Source organism: Pinus tabuliformis, chromosome 7 (assembly GCF_031772625.1).
Source record: "Pinus tabuliformis cultivar Carrire ecotype Pingquan chromosome 7, CPIR1, whole genome shotgun sequence".
NCBI lineage: Eukaryota > Viridiplantae > Streptophyta > Pinopsida > Pinales > Pinaceae > Pinus > Pinus tabuliformis.
The window spans coordinates 612,923,955-612,943,097 of record NC_142293.1 but is presented as its reverse complement, the minus strand read 5'-3'; positions in this window follow the sequence as shown (position 1 = coordinate 612,943,097).

The following is a 19,143-nucleotide window of genomic DNA, read 5'->3' as shown; positions in this document are numbered from 1 at the left end:
CTTGAAATTAATGAAGATATTCAACATCCTTGTAAATCTTTAGGAGGGAAAGAAGACAATTACTGTTTTAGCAAAAGAAAACAAAAAGTACTCTCTCCTCTATCTGAGATGAGATATATCAACTCCTGAAAGGTCATGTTATAGCCCAAGCTAATGTAGGTTTGCAGTGTTCACATAGTCAAGAAAGTGTTAGTGAAGTCTCTTCCACTTTTTAAAATGATGACAGTGTTAAAATTTGGTTTATAGATCAGCGAACAGATATTGTTTTCTTCCATGAAGATGATAGGGCTATCATGTTTGATAATCTTGAAGAATTTTTTCTGTTTAAGAATGACCTAGACTATGAAATTGAGGAATATGAGCCTGAGAGAGACGATATGCTAGAAATCGAGTCAGAATTTCTCATGCTCGAGGAATTTACAGACAACACTAAGATAGCAGAAGCTTATACTTCTCTATGCATTCCTATCAATCAACAACCAATTGTTCTTTCAGATCAGAATGAAGGGAGTACTTGTATTTTTGTTGTTGGATCTCAAGACAAGCTAGTGCTTTAGTATTTTCAAGATCCCTTCGGCATTCTTTTGCAAGCATTAGATAATATGAATGTTGTCTGGTTCATTAGCATAAGCCTTGGTTTCAATTGTTATTGTGAGTTGGCTACATGTACATCATTCTACCTGCTCGAGGAGGGTGAGAGTAGAATTTAAGTAAGTAGCCATCTATTAGATTGGTTACATTGGAAGGCCCACTTCACATGATTGTACATATTTCATCAGTAGGTAGGTGGTTGTCATCATGATTTGAAGCCCTCAAATCTTGATGGTCTGTCGCCATTAAAAAGCTTTGTTTCAGTTAAGTAAGTCTTGAGTCATTTTTTAAATTCATTTTCAAGTCAGTTTCAGAGTCAGTTTGAGTCATGAGTCAATCTCAGCTTGCATTGTGTCAATTTTCAGTCTTTGAAGTGTTTTGACTCCATTGCCCAATGGGTAAGGCTGCTAGGTCTATGGTGTTCTTGGCACCTCCAAGGAGCTACCATCCCCATTGGATCCAATGTTAGTGTCAGTGTCTTCACACTGCCATCAATGTTCAAAATCTTCTTTTTTGCATTTCATAGTAGGAGTCCCATACTGATGAGTTTGCATTCCATTAGGTCATGGATTCACTGATGGTAGGGTTTACTTCAATTTTCCCTCATGATCTATACTTGTTGATCCTCTTTCATATATTTCAGTCATGGCTCATGTTCACTTTGAAATTCATTTCATTAGGTCTTCGGGTTTGGTCTCATTAGGTTTTAGGATCCCACCATGGTCAAATCCAACAATTACATGCCAATAATGATTAGCAAGGACATGAGGAGGCCAATAATGATTGGTAAAGCCATAATTTATCATTTTAAAAGCCTAATGTAGTTCTCACCTCAAAACTTGTTTTGAGGTGAAAACAGAGTATTTTGTTTTTATCTTCATTTCTTATGTAATTTTATGTTTCAATATGTAATATTGGTTCCCAGCTGCTCCTAAGCATCTAATGATGTTTCCAAAGCACTTTCCACTGCAAAAATCAAGTCATCATGAACACCAATTCACCTGCAAAAGCAAAAGTGAAACAAGCACTAAAACCCTAAATTCCTCTCCCACTAAGCTAGGGTTGGCTATGGGAGTAGAGATATCTAAGTAGATGAGGAATGAGAGATAACATAAGGTATGAGGCCATTTCATATCATCAAACATCATGTCTCTATCATTTGTCGAGAAGTCATTCCAAGGAACAAACCATTCACTACACATAAGGGACGGTTTTTTTTTCAAACTATGTTTCTGAGCAAGAAAAGATGAATTTGAAAAAAGTGAGAGACAATTTTTTCCATAATTGACCCAAAAAGAAAAAAACTCTTTCAGTTTTTACACAAGTTTCATGTTTTGGGAGAAATGTAGAAAACATCATTTGCCTTAGGAGGGTTGATGCATCTCTGGAGTGACCTTGGTAAAATTAATTTTTCTCCTAGATGGAATGACCAAATGACTTGCTTGATGAGTCAAATCATAACTAGACACAAGGAGCTTTCCAATGAGCTATCATGAGCTCAATTTAGAGTTCAAGAAGACCTTCAAACATTGACTGAAACAAAAATCCACATTTTGGCAGCCTCATTCTGCACATTGTGACTAGTCTTGGGAGATTGGACTTTGGATAGGGAAAATGAACTCCAAATTGAAAAATTCAAGATGTTCTGGAAAGTAGACTCGACAAGATTTCCAACAAGCTATTCCTTACCCAGTTTGGACAGTAGGAAGGCCTCAAAATTCTGCCTTCAAAAGGCACTATGCTCCTGGAACGGGTGCTGCGCTTCTGGAGAATTTTTGCAGTGTAAAAATACAGAGGTGTTGCGCTTTGAGACAGGCACTGCGCTCCTGTAGGTGGCGTTGCACTTTGTCTAGAAGAGCCCCAAACCACCTGAAAACGCCAATTTCACCTCAAATTGCCAATGTTACCTCTTTTTCAAATAAGTACACTAATATCTCTTGTGATCTAGGGTTTTTATATCAAGTTTTTGTGGTTTTTCATCTCCAAGATCAAAACCCTAGTTTCTAGGGAAAACCCTAGTTTTCCTACAATTTACCTCATGAAATAAAACCCTCATCTCTACTCTTCTTTTCCTACCCTATCCACTTCTTATTTCTCCCCAAATTCCCATCACACATACATTTTGCCAAGCTCCCTCATCCATACATTTCGCCCACTACATTCCTCCACACCATTATCCATAACACTATCCATATATAACCATATTGTTCAAGCCAAAGGAAAACATGGACAGAGACAATGATTATGAGTATGAAGAAGAGACACTTAGTGATAACTCCATGGAGATATATAGACAACAGAGGAAGCCTCATAAAGGAGGAAAAATCATTAGAGAGGAGCCCATCAGTTTGAGAGAATTACATGCTTGCCCACTTGCAGTTTCTTGTTTCAAACATCAAGCATGTTTTGAATTTTGTGAAATGGTGGAAAGAGTTCATTTTCACCATGAGTTGGCCAGACATTTTGTGGCTCATTTACATAATAATGAGGTGACACTTGCCATAGTAACTTTCACAATATCATCAGCTGTCATTTCAGAGGCCACTAGAATTCCTAATGTGGGTGAAAAATGGTACAAGGGTCAGGACCTTGATGTGGATTATTATGGGCCTTACATCAAGCCTCAATACAGAAACCAAGTGAAGAAGATTTTCCCTTTTAAATTTTTGGAGAACAGGTATGCTCCCTTGATGAAGATTATCATCAAGTATTTCACTTGTGAAGGCAGATTCTCCCGGTTGTATGCTTACCATATCCAACTCCTCATGCACTTCACCAGGGTAAGGATCATGAATCTCCCATATTTCTTCTTTAGAAATATTGAGAAAATAGCTCACATTGTACAAATGAAGCCATACCCTCAGCAGTTGAAAAACATCTACCATTACTCTTTGATCAAAATCATTGTTCTTCACCATCTCAGTCTTGTTAACATTCCTTGGGAGACTTTCATTGCTAATGAGATGTTCAAAGGTCCACAGATCCCTTCACCAGTGCATCAAGAAAAAGGTGGGCCTTGTAGCCATGGGGAAACAAGGGAAGAGTAAGGAAACCAAAACTGCTGAGGTGCTAGTGTATTTGACATATCAGAAATGCACAAGGAGACTTTTTGCAGCTGCTAGGCAAGTGCTTGCTCCACAAGGTGTGGGAGGGGCCTTGCCTACATCATCAGGCCATAGGTAAATGTTATCTCCATAAGGGGTGGAAGGGGCTTTGCCTTCGACATCAACAAAACAGGTACAGGTTGAGCAGCGGAGCAAAGGCAAGGGAAAACTGCAGGAGGAAGATCTTGGTGATGAGGAGGAAATATATTTTGACCTGATTAAGCATGAGGAGCCACATCAATAGTATACTCATCATGGGGATGATATAATTGATTTGGAGGCCAAGGATGAAGAAACTATCAAAGACATCATCATAAAGGAAATAGAGGCTCAAATACAAGCTTTGTCCGATAACCTAGAGAGAGCCAATTTTGTCATTAAATACTTGGAACAAGAAAAAAAACCGCTGAGTGACAAACAAGTTCTCATGGAGCTTGAGATACTAAAAGCAAGGATGCAAAGAGTCCAAGTGACAAAGAATTAAAGAGGTAAAGCAAAAGGGCAAAAGGCTAAAGAGACTCATGTCACATTTACCCCTATTGAACAAGAGATTGAAAATGATAGGGAAATTTGGCTTGAGAGGGTCAACATACACCTTGAGAGACTAATTGAGAAGGCCAACAGGGACAAGAAGATGCTTTGACACATGGCATATCATTACATGACCTGCAACAGAATATGTAACATAAGGATCAAGAAGTTAAAGGCTAGGCTAAGGAGAGCTTTGGAAAGCAAAAAAGAGAAAGGTAGGTTGAAGTTATTGGCTAAAGCCTCCTTGGCCCATCAAAGTAGTTGATGGTGGTGTCCCATGCCAAATTTGGGCAAATTTTGGAAATTTTTGGCATTTTTGCAATTTTGTAATTTTAAACATAGAAATTTTGCCCAGAAGCACAGTGCCACTGGTGCTGCGCTTTTGCCTCAGGCCTCAAATGGAGGAATGGTTTAAATTTTTGGATTCAGGAGGATGAGAGCATGCTACATGGGAATTTTCAGCAATTTTGGAGCGAATCTGGGTCACCAAAAGGTCCAAAAACTACCAAAAAATGGCCTCTTTGCCTCCTTTTGGACACACAGAAGCAATCTTGGGAGGTTCAAGTTTTGAGGGGGGAAATGACCTCCAAATTCAAAAATTCTAGCTATTCCAAAAACTAGACTTGAATACCATTTCAATGAGCTATCCTGGGCTCAATTTTCAAAGGGGATGTCCTCCAAAACTAAGTGGAAAGTGGCACTGCGCTTTTGACTAGTGGCACCACGCTTTTGAACATTTTGCCTAGAAAATCAAAATTTCACCTGTTTTGACTGGAAACTCATCTCTCTCTCCTCATGGTTTTTTTTAATGATGTAATTGATGACATGGAATGTAAATGTAATGGAAAAATAGTGTTAGAGGGTAGATTCATTAGTTAGAGGTGGTTTTGAGGCAAATGAATCAGTTTCCCTACTTATAGAGGCAAGCTGTTTGATTGTCTATATTCCTATTCCTTGTTGGGAAATGGTTGAAACAACCCCTCTTCTCATGGATTCGACCCCTTAAGGTTAGGATGAGTAGTTTATATGTCTATATTATGTGTTTTCTTGGTCATTTGGAGAGGTTGGATTCAGCTGGATGCTCATGTACTGAACTCTTATCATTTTGTAGCAGTTTTGGCAAGAAGCTAATAAAGTTGCAGCTATTTTTATGGGATTCCTCTGGTATGGACTTTAGCATGTGTTTCTTCTTCTGTTAATTTTTTCTCATGTTATTTATATATGCCTCTTTTATGTAATCTCTTATGATTGGTTGTTTTCAAGTCAGATAGTTGGAATACATTAGGTTTTGATGCTTTGCCTTGGGAAAACACCAGTAGTTTATGTTTTCATCTGTTTAGGAAGGATTCTTGACTTTCTCAAGCCCTTGTTAGCTCCTAACTTGTCTATCCTTTCACCCCATCAAGCTTAAGGTGTTGAAGATCATACCTATCTTGCCCCATAGAATCCCCTCCAATTTTACCTTAGTTTCCCAGACCCATAATTGCCTAGCTCCTCTTGATATGGAAAAAAATACCAACAAATTCAATCAAAAACCCTTGAGCTACTATAACTTGCCTAAAATATTCACCAAATCTAGTCATCTTAATTGAGGTTTGCAAGGAGAGAGCCCTCTCCCGACCTGGTAGGGCTAGCTACCGGGTTAAGCTTGGTTTGCGGTTATCCTAGGATTGCCTTCCTTTAGCCTGAGGTCAATCTAGGCTCTAACATAGTGGCAAACATATTGGGGAATGTAGTTTTATGTTCCTCAGCAAAATGTCTCAAGTTCATATCTAGATCTGATTGTTGATGGTGGACAATGATCAAACACTAGAAGGCTGAAATGATTCACCTGGCGACTCCAGTGTCGAAAACTCCCAATGTTTAGAATTTTTATGGCAACTCTACTCTTCAAGAACCAGTAGCCTGAAGAATTTATTGGTGAATTCATTGTTATTAAAAATGGATTTGTTTGCTCGAAGGTATGCTCCCATGAGCTGAGATCACATTCCAGGTTTCCCAAATAAAATTCCTAAGGTAGATTGGTAAAGGAATTTTCCTATGTTTAAAGATGATGATAGGAATGATGTTGCTTTACATCTTGTTAGATTTCACATGCATATTCGCAAGTTGAAGGTTGATTTTCCTTAAGACAGCTTGATGAAGATATTCATGGTCACTCTGGAAGGTGAAGCCCGATCTTGGTATGAATGTTTGCCGCCTGCTTGTATTTACTATTTAAAATATTTTCATACCAAGTTCTTTGAAAGGTATAAAGAATCTTATCCATCCTTAAATTTAGTTTAGAACTATTGCAAACATGTTTATAGTTTTATTGAAAATCTTGAGAAAAATTATGAAGATGATAACTTCATGGATGATGAGATCATGGAAATCCTCTATGAAAATCCATTTTAGCAGCATAAAGAGAGCTTAGAGGATACTTGTTAAGATGCTCAAGAAAATTTGCAGTAGGTTCAAGATAACTGAAAATGATGGAAGACAAGGTCTTATTTCAGATTTGATCATAGCAGAAGATGGTACACAAGAAAATCAAGTTCCAATTTCATATTGTGATAAAGTCAAGTTGGTTATTCCAGATCTAGATTTAGATCGTGATGATTATTTTTCCCTTCAACAACAGTCTCAAAAAGCCAGTCACTTCTTTATACAAGATCATAATTGTTGAGGTATAAAGAGGTGTCTTTTTAACTCTTATTTATCCTACATTAATTATCAATCCAGGTACAATTTTTTATTTCAAGAGTGTACTCAGTCTGAGGTGGGCAATTTGTGTCAAGAGTAATGTTTTCTAATTTGCAGTACAATGCTAAATACAAGAGTAAATAGATGCTTGAAATGAAATCTAATTGCAATCAAAATAAACTTAATGCTTTAGAACTTAAATCATTCACTCAGAAAAATACAACAATTTATTAGTCAAGGATGCAATAGTGATAACTCTTTCCTCTGTCAACTGATATAAATGAAATCAAATATAAACAAGATCCCCAATCTGAGAACTTAGGCAGTGATAGCTAATGTCCTTTACAGTTGTTGATCTTACACTCCACACTAAAGCAATTAATCTGGAAATGGAAACTCAATTAATTCAAATGATGCTACTAAAGAAAACAGAAAATAGGCTTACTGGAATAACACTCAAGAAACATAACCAAATACTCGCAGGAAAGAAATGAACAGCAAAGCTATTTTAATGGGAATGAACAACAAAGCTATTTTAATGGAAATGAACGAAAATTTGTAATGGATAGCCAGGTTTTATGAATAACAACGTAGATTGTCAAGAATAATAATCTCTTTATGATGGAAAGGAACATCAATGAGATTCAATCACAACTTATGCAATAAAGCGATTCCATAAAATGTTAGAACAGTAAACTGTAAAGACAGGAAACTGTAAAGCAATGTGATTCAAGGAAACAGAAAGTAAATAAAGCCATCACATGATTGGAATTGTAATGTAATGATACAAATAGCAAGTGGATCCACTAGGGTCGGGCCCTTAGCCGCTAGTGAAGCACCGCCAGACTACTTCAATACAAAGGAATGGAACAATAACTGACTTATATATTGATCATGTGAAAATGTTTAGAGGTAATTGTACTCTATTTTGATGAACGAGAGTCGATGATCAAAGTAGTAACACAACAATAAGTTCTACAATATGATAATCCACACCTTGGGCGACAAGCATTGTCCCTTTTTATAATAGCTAGGTGGATATATCAAGAGTAAAGATAAGTTTTGAAGCAGTGATCCCATAGGATCAAAGGATCCTGAGGGATTCGCTCTATCTTTGATCTCCAGTTTATCGTTTTGTCTTCTTGTGCTGATGCCACGCTTTCCCTTTCTTCTCCTGGACTATGCGCTCCGATCTTGATCTCCTTGTTTGGATACGTCATCCTAGGGAAGGGACAACAGTTGCTTCTGCTTTGTCTTTTCCTCCCGAATAGTGGTTTTCCATTTCATTCATTTTCTGTATAGAAAAAGACAATAATCAGTTATTTTGTATTAATCACAAATCTCGTCAATTCTACCATAATTATTTAACATATTACCATTTTAGAATGTAAAGGAGTTATGATTCAAAGGAAAAGATAAAGAAATAAAGGGCGAATACATACCTTTTCCATTGCTCAACACACCCCACTACTTAACCTTTTTCATGCCCTCATGAAAACCATGTAATTTACATGCAAGGAAGTTAGGGAATGGGCTGGAGAGTGATTTTCATGAAGTGGTCTAAAACCATGATGTGTAGCTAAAACTTCAAAAATGCGTCTTGTCTACCCTTCAAGTAATTCATAGATGGCCTTATATTTTGCTGTAGGATACGAGATAATAGGGCTTCGAAATCTACAACCTAGCCAATATGGTCCTTCCCTCAAGATGAGGTTGCTATATGTGACCAGGCAGTCAGCAGCTAACTTAAAATTTTTGTAATTAAATGGCTCTCTCTCCTGAATATTTCAATTATAGGTCTTCCATCGGAGTTTAGCTGTTGCTACAGCATGGTCTTTGATAGACAAGAAATATTCTACCCCTTGCTGGACAATGTTCTTGTGGATGGGCCCCAATGTTTGGATCACACCCTCCTTTTTCATTAGGTTTTTATGCTTAGTCCACAATTGTAATGGGTTTTTTCGGTTCACCCATAACCGAAAGGTCTAACCCATTTTTTTTTCTCTGAAAGGTGTTATGGGCCTTGAGCCACTTTAACTGGTTGCCATCAAATGAAATGAATGGTTGAAACTAAATATCTCTCACAAAAGGACTGGGATTTTTCTCCATTTCCTCTTCCAAGATAGAATTATGCTAATAAAATTCACAGAGTAAACGCTGAACTTTGACTCCATAATGTTTACAACAATTTATAAAATCATCCACAATTTTTAATTCTATAGGCTTTCTTGCCTTACCAACTTTAATTTTTAATTACAAATATCTTTCTAATAAAAACAAAGCATAATTCTTGGCAGGGGCCCTACATGCTAGGACATTTGTATATAGAGAACAAAGAATATCCATTTGACTCCTGACTATATTTAGTCTATTTGTTACCTTTTAGAATTTTTCCTTTGCCCTCCGACATTTATCGAACACCTCACTCTCCGATGCATTGATGTTCTTTAATTGCTGCTATAGCTCTTGGTATTTCTTCTTAGGAATAGTTTCTTCTTCGAGGTTTTATATAGTCTGCTGAGCTTGTGCCAGCTTCTCTTGGAGTTTTACCACCCTAGGGTCATTGTCCGTTGAAACACTTTTGGGTTGAAGATCTACTTGGATCTTCTTATTGCGACATCTGGTTCCTACAGTCTGTGTCTCTTTATCATAAACTGTCTGGTCGGTCGTGACGCTAGAGGATAGTGCCTTTGTCTGGACATCCTTATCACAGGCTGGTGTATCTTCTGTTTGGGTCATTGCATTTGTAAAAGCCGCATGTTGTTCCTTGTTGTCCTAAAGGGATATGGGCTTGGCTTGAGTCCTCGTGGCCTTTACGTTATGGGGTTTCGTTTGGGTGGCTACATCTCTTGTTCTTGGGGTTCCTTTTGAGATCTTCCCCATTTTTAGGGTCCTTATCTACTGTCTGAGTTGTTTTATTACATTTAGTAGCCTTTACTGTTCCTTTTGCAGCCTCTTGATTTCATTCATCTTCTTCTTCTTTTTCCTAGGAGGAACAGTTGTTTCCTTGACTGGACTTGGTTGCTCAGCTAGGTTTTATTCTTTAGGGATTTTGCCCTCGCCCTGGCTTGTTTCCATATTTTCTGTTTGGAACACTTCTTCAGTGTTCTCGTCATCTCGATTAGGTCCTTCATGGGAGGTAACCCTGGTTTGATTTGCCACTTCCCGAGTGACTTCTGGTACTTCTTCTTCCTCGTCATTCATTTCCTCAGATACACTCTTACTGTGAGCAGAGCGTTCCTGTGATTGTGCTTATTCTTCTTCCTCATTGTTCATCTCCTCGGATGCACTCTTATTGTGAGCAAAGTGTTCCTGTGATTGTCCTACCTCAACATTAATGTTGAGCGGGCTCTGGGAATGAATATAGTCACCCATATTGGCCAAAATTTGGGCCAATTCGTCTTCCTGCAATGGAATTTGTAGTGGAGTTGCACCAGAGAGCTTCGTTTCTTCCTCCAATTCCTCTTCCAATTCTTCTTCCACGTTTTCCCTTCCTTCGAGTTGTGGTGGATGCTCATCCTCGAAGCCCTATATTTCTAAGGGTTGGCTACTGTTACCTTGGAGATTTCCAAACATTCCCCTACTTCTCCTCAATCTGGTGGTTCTTTTTCTTTTCGAGGCTACTAAGGCCAATCCCCCGTCTATTGGAAATACCAATTCTTCCCAACTAGTCTACTGCTGAGCAAGACTATAACTGACTATTAATCGAATTAAACCATGATGACTTACTACCATTTCTGTATGATGTGATTTCCTTATGCTCCGAGCAGCGTCATGCAATAAAAATTTTAAATATGCAGGCAAATTTACAGCACATTTTTGTCTTAATACTACTAATAATTTGAGATGATGTGGTCTTACCACATCCTTTCTCCCATCGCATTTGATGTAGATTTTCACTATTCTGGCGAATTCTGCCCAGGGTTTCAAGCAAGACTCCTTTTCCTTTGACAATAAGGTGCTGTCCTTCATCTCGAAAGATAGCTATGGCATCTTGAAGTCTCACTTTTTTCTGGGTCCATATTGGTCCAACAACTGGCAGTCCAGATACTTCAGCAATTACCGCATCTGTCACTATTATTTTCTTTCCCCTTACCGTGGAACAATCTTCCTACAAATTTTGCAGAAATTCGTTGGCCACCATTTCATGGGACTGTTGTAGTCAGGTAAGGTAGGCAATCCATCTTGCTTTCTCTAGAATTTCTTATGAAGCGTCGGAAACTATTAGAACTTGTTGTTCACTGCATACTGATCGACCTCCCATTTCCTCTAAGCTCTGCACACTGTTAGTTCTACACAGCGATACACAAAAATGACAATGGAATAGCAAAGCTATGCATATTGGAAAATATTAATACTGTTAAAGTTGTTATTTCCAAGATCTGATGAGGTCGTAGTACCTCCAAATAGGGATTTGACACATATGCCAGTGTATTTTGGAAATCACCCATGTCCCCTTGAAATATAATAGGTCGTCCTCGACCAGGAAATGGAGGAGCGGTGTACTTGGACAACAGTCGTACAATAGAAAAAGGAAAGTTGTACGTATCCACGATATGATCGCAAAAGATAGAAAATTGTTAATATCAAAGCTTATGATGAAAATCGTGAGTAGATATGGAGATGCTATGAAATGATGCGAAAAATTGGGAAAAGGGACAGATGAGGTAAGTAAAAGAGCTTATGCGGTCATTACTCACTTGAACCATTATGATTGATTTTTAAACAATATTTCATGTGTAAGAGGTTCGGAAGGGTTTGGAAGCATAATCTCATTTGAAATTAAGATGGCAATATAAGAAAAGGGTTTATATTTGCTATTGATGTGTAAAAAATATAACTCCAATACCATTAACAGAGCTCTATTGCCCACAGGTGTTTATAACCTTAAAAAAGTTGCTTTTTACCCTTGGAACCATAATCTTTATGTATGCCTAAGAAAGTGCTTTGTGCTATCAGGATGGAGGTGATTGTGCTAGCTTGGTAACTAGATGAATCACAATGCCATTCAATAGGAAGGAGTGAAAGGTGGGCAGGCCGACTCGTGATGAGACCTCTTGTTCCAAGGACTTTTTATTTTTCTGATGTGCCTCTTGAATCATATCCCTAGTGTGGTGGCCATAGTGGGCATGCCACTTCACTGCTTCCTTATGATCATGGTAGGCTGGCTCTTGATGAGACCCCCTATCCTTCATCTGATAGATCATAGAATTGTTAGTAAGCATATAGAGATATTTTTTCTTTTCTTTTTTCTTTTTTATAGCACTTCCTATTTATACATAGAGGACGGCTCAACACTCCTTAAGAGTAGGGATGGTGGAAGAAGTCTGAAAATCTCAATAGAGGAAAATATGCCCTTATTCTTATTCAGAAATAATAATCAAAGAGAATTATGAAGATTGGGGGAGAACCAACATGATAAAAATAACCAATCAAATTAGTCTTAGTGAAAATAAAGACAGAAAAGTAATATAGATAGTTGTGTCCTTTCCTTTTTTTCTCTTATCAATACAAAGCAATTTCTTTAAAGATTACAATTTTTCTTTGATTTGCTGATTTCAGTAATCTCTAATTTTTGTATCCTTGCATGAATTTGTATCTTTGTCTTGAAAGGATCATGAAGAGTGAAACAATATTCCCAAAAAAAATCGTAAAAAAAAAATGTTGTTCCTTAAGAGAAACAGTGACAAATGCACTAAAAAAATGTTGTTCCTTAGATGGAACAGCTGTTGTTCCTTAAGAGGAACAACAAAAACATCTTCTCGCAAAACTGCGGTTCCTTTAAGAGGAACAAAAAACAAAAGAAAAAGATACATGCGAAACTATTGTTCTGTTGGGTGTGGAGCTTGATTATCTTCTATATTCAAAGGTATGACTGCATTGGACCCCAATTTGAAATGGGTCAGCAATGTCGCCCGTAAAATATTCGCTGGAAGGGGGGTCCAGGGGGGGTGGTTGTGACCTTTGGGGAGCCCCCCCTGGTGGGGGGTTTCAGGGGAAGCACCCCTGAAGCTAATAATAGATGTAAAATTTCCTTGTAAAAGTATAGTAATTTCTAGTCAATCTAGGTCATTCATTAAGCGAAGATCTGACGGTAGAAGTTATGTTTAATTTATGGTTTTTTGCCCTAAAAGGTAACCCCCTCACTATATATGAGGGAATTGTATTGCATCTATGCAGATCTGCATTCTGAGTGAGAAAGAGAGAGGAGATTGAGAGCGAAGAGGGTGTTACAGCGGATCTGATGTAGGTTGTATCTCTTCAGTTTGTTGGATAATATAAAAGGAAGGACTGGTTGTTTCTCCGTGGACTAGCCCAAACTGGGTGAACCATGTATATCTGTGTCTCTCTTGTTTTATGCATTTTCTGTGTTTATATTTCTGGAATATTTTATGTGTTCCATTGCTCTATAATATATAATTTTCTAACAACTGGTATCAGAGTCGAAGGTCTATTTGGTTGAAAAAATCACAAGAGATAAGGGTTCCTGGTTTCAGTGAGAGCAATGGCAGAAGATGGTAAGTTCAGGGTCAAGAAATTTAATGGCCAAAACTTCTCACTGTGGAAGATGCAGATGGAAGATTATCTATATCAGAAAGATGTGTACCTACCATTGGGCGGAAAAACAAAGATACCGACGGGTATGACAGATGAAGAATGGAACCTTCTCTATAGAAAGGCACTCGGAATAGGACGGTTGTGCCTCGCAGCATCAGTTTCCTTCAACATTTCAAAGGAAACAATGACAGAGGGTTTGATTAAGGCGTTGGCAAAACTATATAAAAAACGCTCAGCCTCAAACAAGGTATTTCTTATGAAACGGTTATTTAATATGAAGATGTCGGAAGGTGGATTTGTTGCAAACCATTTAAATGATTTTAATACTATTACAAGTCAGTTAAGTTCTGCAGGGGTAAACTTTGATGATGAAGTTAGATCTCTTTTATTCTTGTGCTCATTGCCAGAAAGTTGGAATGGTTTAGTAATGGCCATTAGTAACTCTGTTTCTAGATCTAGTACTTTAAAGTTTGATGATGTTGTCGGTGCTATCCTTGGTGAGGAAATGCGATGGAAAAGCTTTGGTGAGACATCGAGTAATGCTTTGAGTGCAGAGTTTAGGGGAAGAAAAATGGAAATAGGAAAGAGCTCAGGATATCACGGTAAATCAAGGAAAGGCAGATCCAAGTCTATATTAGGGATAGTCTACTGGAAATGCAGAAAAAAGGACACCTATAGAAAGACTGTAGATCTCGGAAGGGAAACGAAGGAGATGCACAGAAAGAAAACAATCATGAAGCAAATGCGACAGGTGAGGTGTTACAAGATGCTTTGATTGTTTCTTTCGAAAATATTACTGATTCCTGGGTGGTAGATTCAGGGGCCTCATTCCATGCCATGCATGATAAGAAATACTTTCATGACTATGTTCAAGGAGATTTTGGACAAGTCCGTTTGTGTGATGATAAACCTTGTAAAATTGTTAGAATGGGTAAGGTTCTTCTAAAATAGTAGAATGGAAACCAATGGCTACTAAAGGAGGTAAGGCATGTTCCAGATCTGAAGAAAAATCTGATTTCAACAGGGCAGTTAAGCAGTAAAGGTTGTATGACAACTTTCACAGATAAAGCTTGGAAGGTCACCAAAGGAGCCCTTGTAATAGCAAAAGGAAAAAAGGTTGGTACATTGTATTTATGCAATGGTATTTCTAACTTTGTTAATGCTTTAACTTCCAAAAGGAGCAGATGCAACATTATGGCATCATAGGCTCGAACACATGAGTGAGAAGGAGATGTAGATCCTTCACTCAAGAACTTTGTTGCCAAGTTTGAAGAATGTTGATTTGGACTTCTGTAAGAATTGCATTTATGGAAAACAAAAGAGAGGCAGATTTCTTAGAGTTGGGAAAGAAAAGAAGAGCGAAAAATTAGAGCTTGTGCATACAGATGTATGGGGACCTGCTCAGGTATCATCTCTCGGTGGCTCTCGTTATTATGTTACTTTTATTGATGATGCAACTAGAAAAACTTGGATTTATTGTATTAAGAATAAATCTGATGTATTTGATACTTTCAAGAAATGGAAAGCTTTGGTTGAGATTGAGACAGGAAAGAAATTGAAGTGTCTCAGATTAGACAATGGAGGTGAATATTGCAGCAACAAGTTTGATAGGTACTGTTTAGAGCATGGAATTCGCAGAGAGAAGATAGTTCCAAGAACACCACAAGAAAATGGTGTGTCAGAAAGGATGAACAGAACAATCATGAAGTGTGCAAGGTGCATGAGATTGCATGCACGATTGCCTTTACAATTTTGGGCAGATGTTGTGGATACTATTGTTTATCTAATAAACAGAGGGCCTTCAAGTTCTTTGGATGGTGGTGTTCCAGAGGAAGCATGGATAGGTAAAAAGGTAAACTACTCTTTTTTAAAGCCTTTTGGTTGTGAGACCTTCGTCCATATTAATAAAGAAAATAGAACAAAGCTTGAGGCAAAATCAAAGAAATGTACCTTTATTGGATATGGTGTTAATGATTTTGGTTATCGCTTTTATGATTATGAAAATCACAAAATCATTAGGAGCAGAGATGTAATATTCAATGAAAAGGTCTTGTATAAGAATTAGTTGAAGGAAAAGAAACAGGAAAAATAAAACAAGGAATACACAGTTCTTGATGAGATCACTGAAAAAGTAAAGGTGCCTGAAAATAATAATAATCAACAACCACAACAAAAACAACCACCACAACAGCAACAGGCACCCCAAACACTTGAAAGTGGTGTTAGAAGATCTACCAGGATAAGTAGACCCCCTGAATGATACTCTCCTTCATTATATTATTTATTGTTGACTGATTCTGGTGAACCCGAATGTTATGAAGAAGCAATGCAGGTTGAAAGCAGGAAGAAGTGGGAGCTAGCCATGGAAGAAGAGATGGACTCCTTAATACATAACCAAACTTGGGACTTAGTCAGGTTACCTGCAGGTAAAACTAAATTGCAGAATAAATGGGTTTCTAGGCTAAAGGAAGAAGATGGAGGAAAACAGAGGTACAAAGCTAGACTTGTGGTGAAGGGGTTTGCAGATAAGAAAGGTATTGATTTTGATGAAATATTTTCTCTTGTTGTTAAAATGACTTCAATCAGAACTATTCTAAGTCTAGTAGCAGCTGAAGATTTGCATCTTGAGCAGTTAGATGTAAAGACAACCTTTCTCCATGGGGATTTCGAGGAAGAGATATATATGCAACAACCATAATGATATGAGGTAAAAGGGAAGGAGAAAATAGTGTGTAGGTTGAAGAAGAGCTTGTATGGCTTAAAACAGGCTCCAAGGCAGTGGTATCTAAAATTTGACAAGTTTATGTTTGAACAAGGTTATACTAGATGTCACTCTGATCATTGTGTTTATCTGAAAAAGCAAAATGATGGCAGCTATATTATATTGTTATTGTATGTAGATGACATGCTTATTGTAGGGTCTAACATGCAGGAAATAAATGTGCTCAAAAGAAAATTGGAAAATTCATTTGCAATGAAGGATTTGGGAGCTGAAAAACAAATCCTTGGTATGAGAATAACTAGAGACAGGAAAAATCACAAACTAACATTGTCTCAGAATGAGTACATACAAAAGTTGTTGAAAAGATTTAATATGCACAATGAAAAACCAGTTAGTACACCTTTTGCTAGCCATTTTAAACTTAGTAAGGAAATGTGCCCAAAGACCAAAGAAGACATCGATTATATGTCTAAAGTTCCATATGCATCAATAGTTGGAAGCTTAATGTATGCAATGGTCTGCACAAGGCCTGATATTGCACATGCAGTGGGAGTTGTAAGTAGGTACATGAACAATCTAGGAAAGGAACATTGGATGTCAGTGAAATGGATTCTCAGATATTTGAAAGGTACCACAAATCAAGCATTATGCTTTGGTGGTTCAAACATTTCTCTACAGGGATATGTTGATGCAGATATGGCAGGTGACAGAGACAATAGGAGGAGCACTACAGGCTATGTATATTGTAGGTGGAACAACTGTCAGTTGGGTTTCAAAAATCCAAAGTATTGTTGCACTTTCAACAATAGAAGCAGAGTATGTTGCTGCTACAGAGGCTAGTAAAGAAATGATTTGGTTACAAATGTTTATGGGTGAATTGGGTAAGGAGCATGATATGGGCACGTTATACAGTGATAGCCAAAGTGCCATTCATCTTGCAAAGAACTCAGCATTTCATTCCAGGACTAAACACATACATCTCAAGTACCATTTCATATGATCAGTGTTGGAAGATGGAGAGTTGAAGCTGGAAAAGATACACACTAGCCAGAATCCTACAGATATGCTAACAAAAGTTGTAACCAGGGAGAAACTGAGAATATGCTCAGTTTCAATTGGTCTTCAAGTATGATGAACAAGATGACAAACAGCCAGGTCCAAAGAGGAGTCATTGTCCAGCAAATGAAGCAACAATGGAGTTGCTATAATTAGTCTCCAAGTGGGAGATTGTTGGGTGTGGAGCCTGATTATCTTCTGTATTCAAAGGTATAGCCGCATTAGACCCCAGTTCGAAATGGGGCGGCAATGCTACCCGTAAAATATTCGCTGTAGGGGGGGTCCGAGGGGGGCGGCTGTGACCTTTGGGGAGCCCCCCTGGTGTGGGGTTTCAGGGGCAGCGCCCCTGAAGATAATAATAGATGTAAAATTGCCTTGTAAAAGTATAGTAATTTCTAGTCAATCTAGGTCGTTCATTAAGCGAAGATTTGATAGTAGAAGTTATGTTTAATTTAGGGATTTTTTCCCTAGAAGGCAACCCGCTCACTATATATGAGGGAATTGTATTTCATCTATGCAGATCTGCGTTCTGTGTGAGAAAGAGAGAGGAGATTGAGAGTGAAGAGCGTGTTACAGTGGATCTACTGTAGGTTGTATCTCTTCAGTTTGTTGGATAATATGGTTGTTTCTTCGTGGACGTAACCCAAACTAGGTGAACCACATATATTTACGTCTCTCTTGTTTTATGTGTTTTCTGTGTTTATGTTTCTACAATATTTAATGTGTTTCATTGCTCTGTAATATATAATTTTCTAACATGTTCCTTTAAAAGGAACAGCAACCGTTCCTTAAGCGAAACAACAAATAAAGCAAGTGCAAAATAAAATGTTGATCCTTTGGTAGAACAACCTAAAAAAGCAATCCAAGTGGAAATTGTTGTTCCTTAGAAGGAATGGCAGAAGGTTAAAAAAATGGCAGAAAAGTTGTTCCTTTTGAAAGGAACAACAAAAAGGAATCGGGTGGAAGTGTTGTTCCTTAAGAGGAACAACAAAAACAAAAACAAAAACACAGAGATGATGTTCCTTTAGAGGAACATCTGTTGTTCCTTAAGAGGAATAGCAACTGTTCTAAACGCAGAGATGTTGTTGCTTTAGAGGAACGGCTGTTGTTCCTTAAGAGGAACAACAAAAATAGAAATGCAGAGATGTTGTTCTTTAGAGGAACAAGAAAAATAAAAATGTAGAGATGTTGTTCCTTTAGAGGAATGACTATTGTTCCTTAAGAGAAACAATAGCTGTTACTTAAGGGGAACAACAAAAATAAAAACACAGAGATCTTGTTTCTTTAGAGGAACAACAAAAATAAAAATGGAGAGATGATGTTCCTTTAGAGGAATGGCCACTGTTCCTTAAAAGGAACAACAACTATTCCTTAAGAGAAACAACACGGAAAATAAAGACACGCAAAAATTGCTATTCCTTAAGAGGAATAGCTACTGTTACTTAAGAGGAACAACAACTATTCCTTAAGAGGAACAACAACTGTTCCTTAAGAGGAACAACACAAAAAATAAAAACACACAAAATTGTTGTTCCTTAAGAGGAACGGCTGCTATTCCTTAAGATTAACAAAAGTTATTCCTTTAAGGAGGACAACAGTAAAAAAAATATGTACAAAAATAGTTTATACAAGCTAAATCAAAAAAACTTATGTACAAAATTCAGAAACAAAGGAATTGTTTAATGAATTAATGCTGAGGAGGAGTGATCTTCCTCAGCGAGAATCTGTATAATGGAATTTTCCCATAATTACTGGTAAAAGGATTCTTGAATAAGCAGTTTATGGTAAAGTCGCACTCGATGACCATTTTCTTTAAAGGAATGTCCAGATCCATCAATGGTAGTCAATGTAATGGTGCCATTGCCATGCACTTTCTATATCTCATAAGGTCCAAGC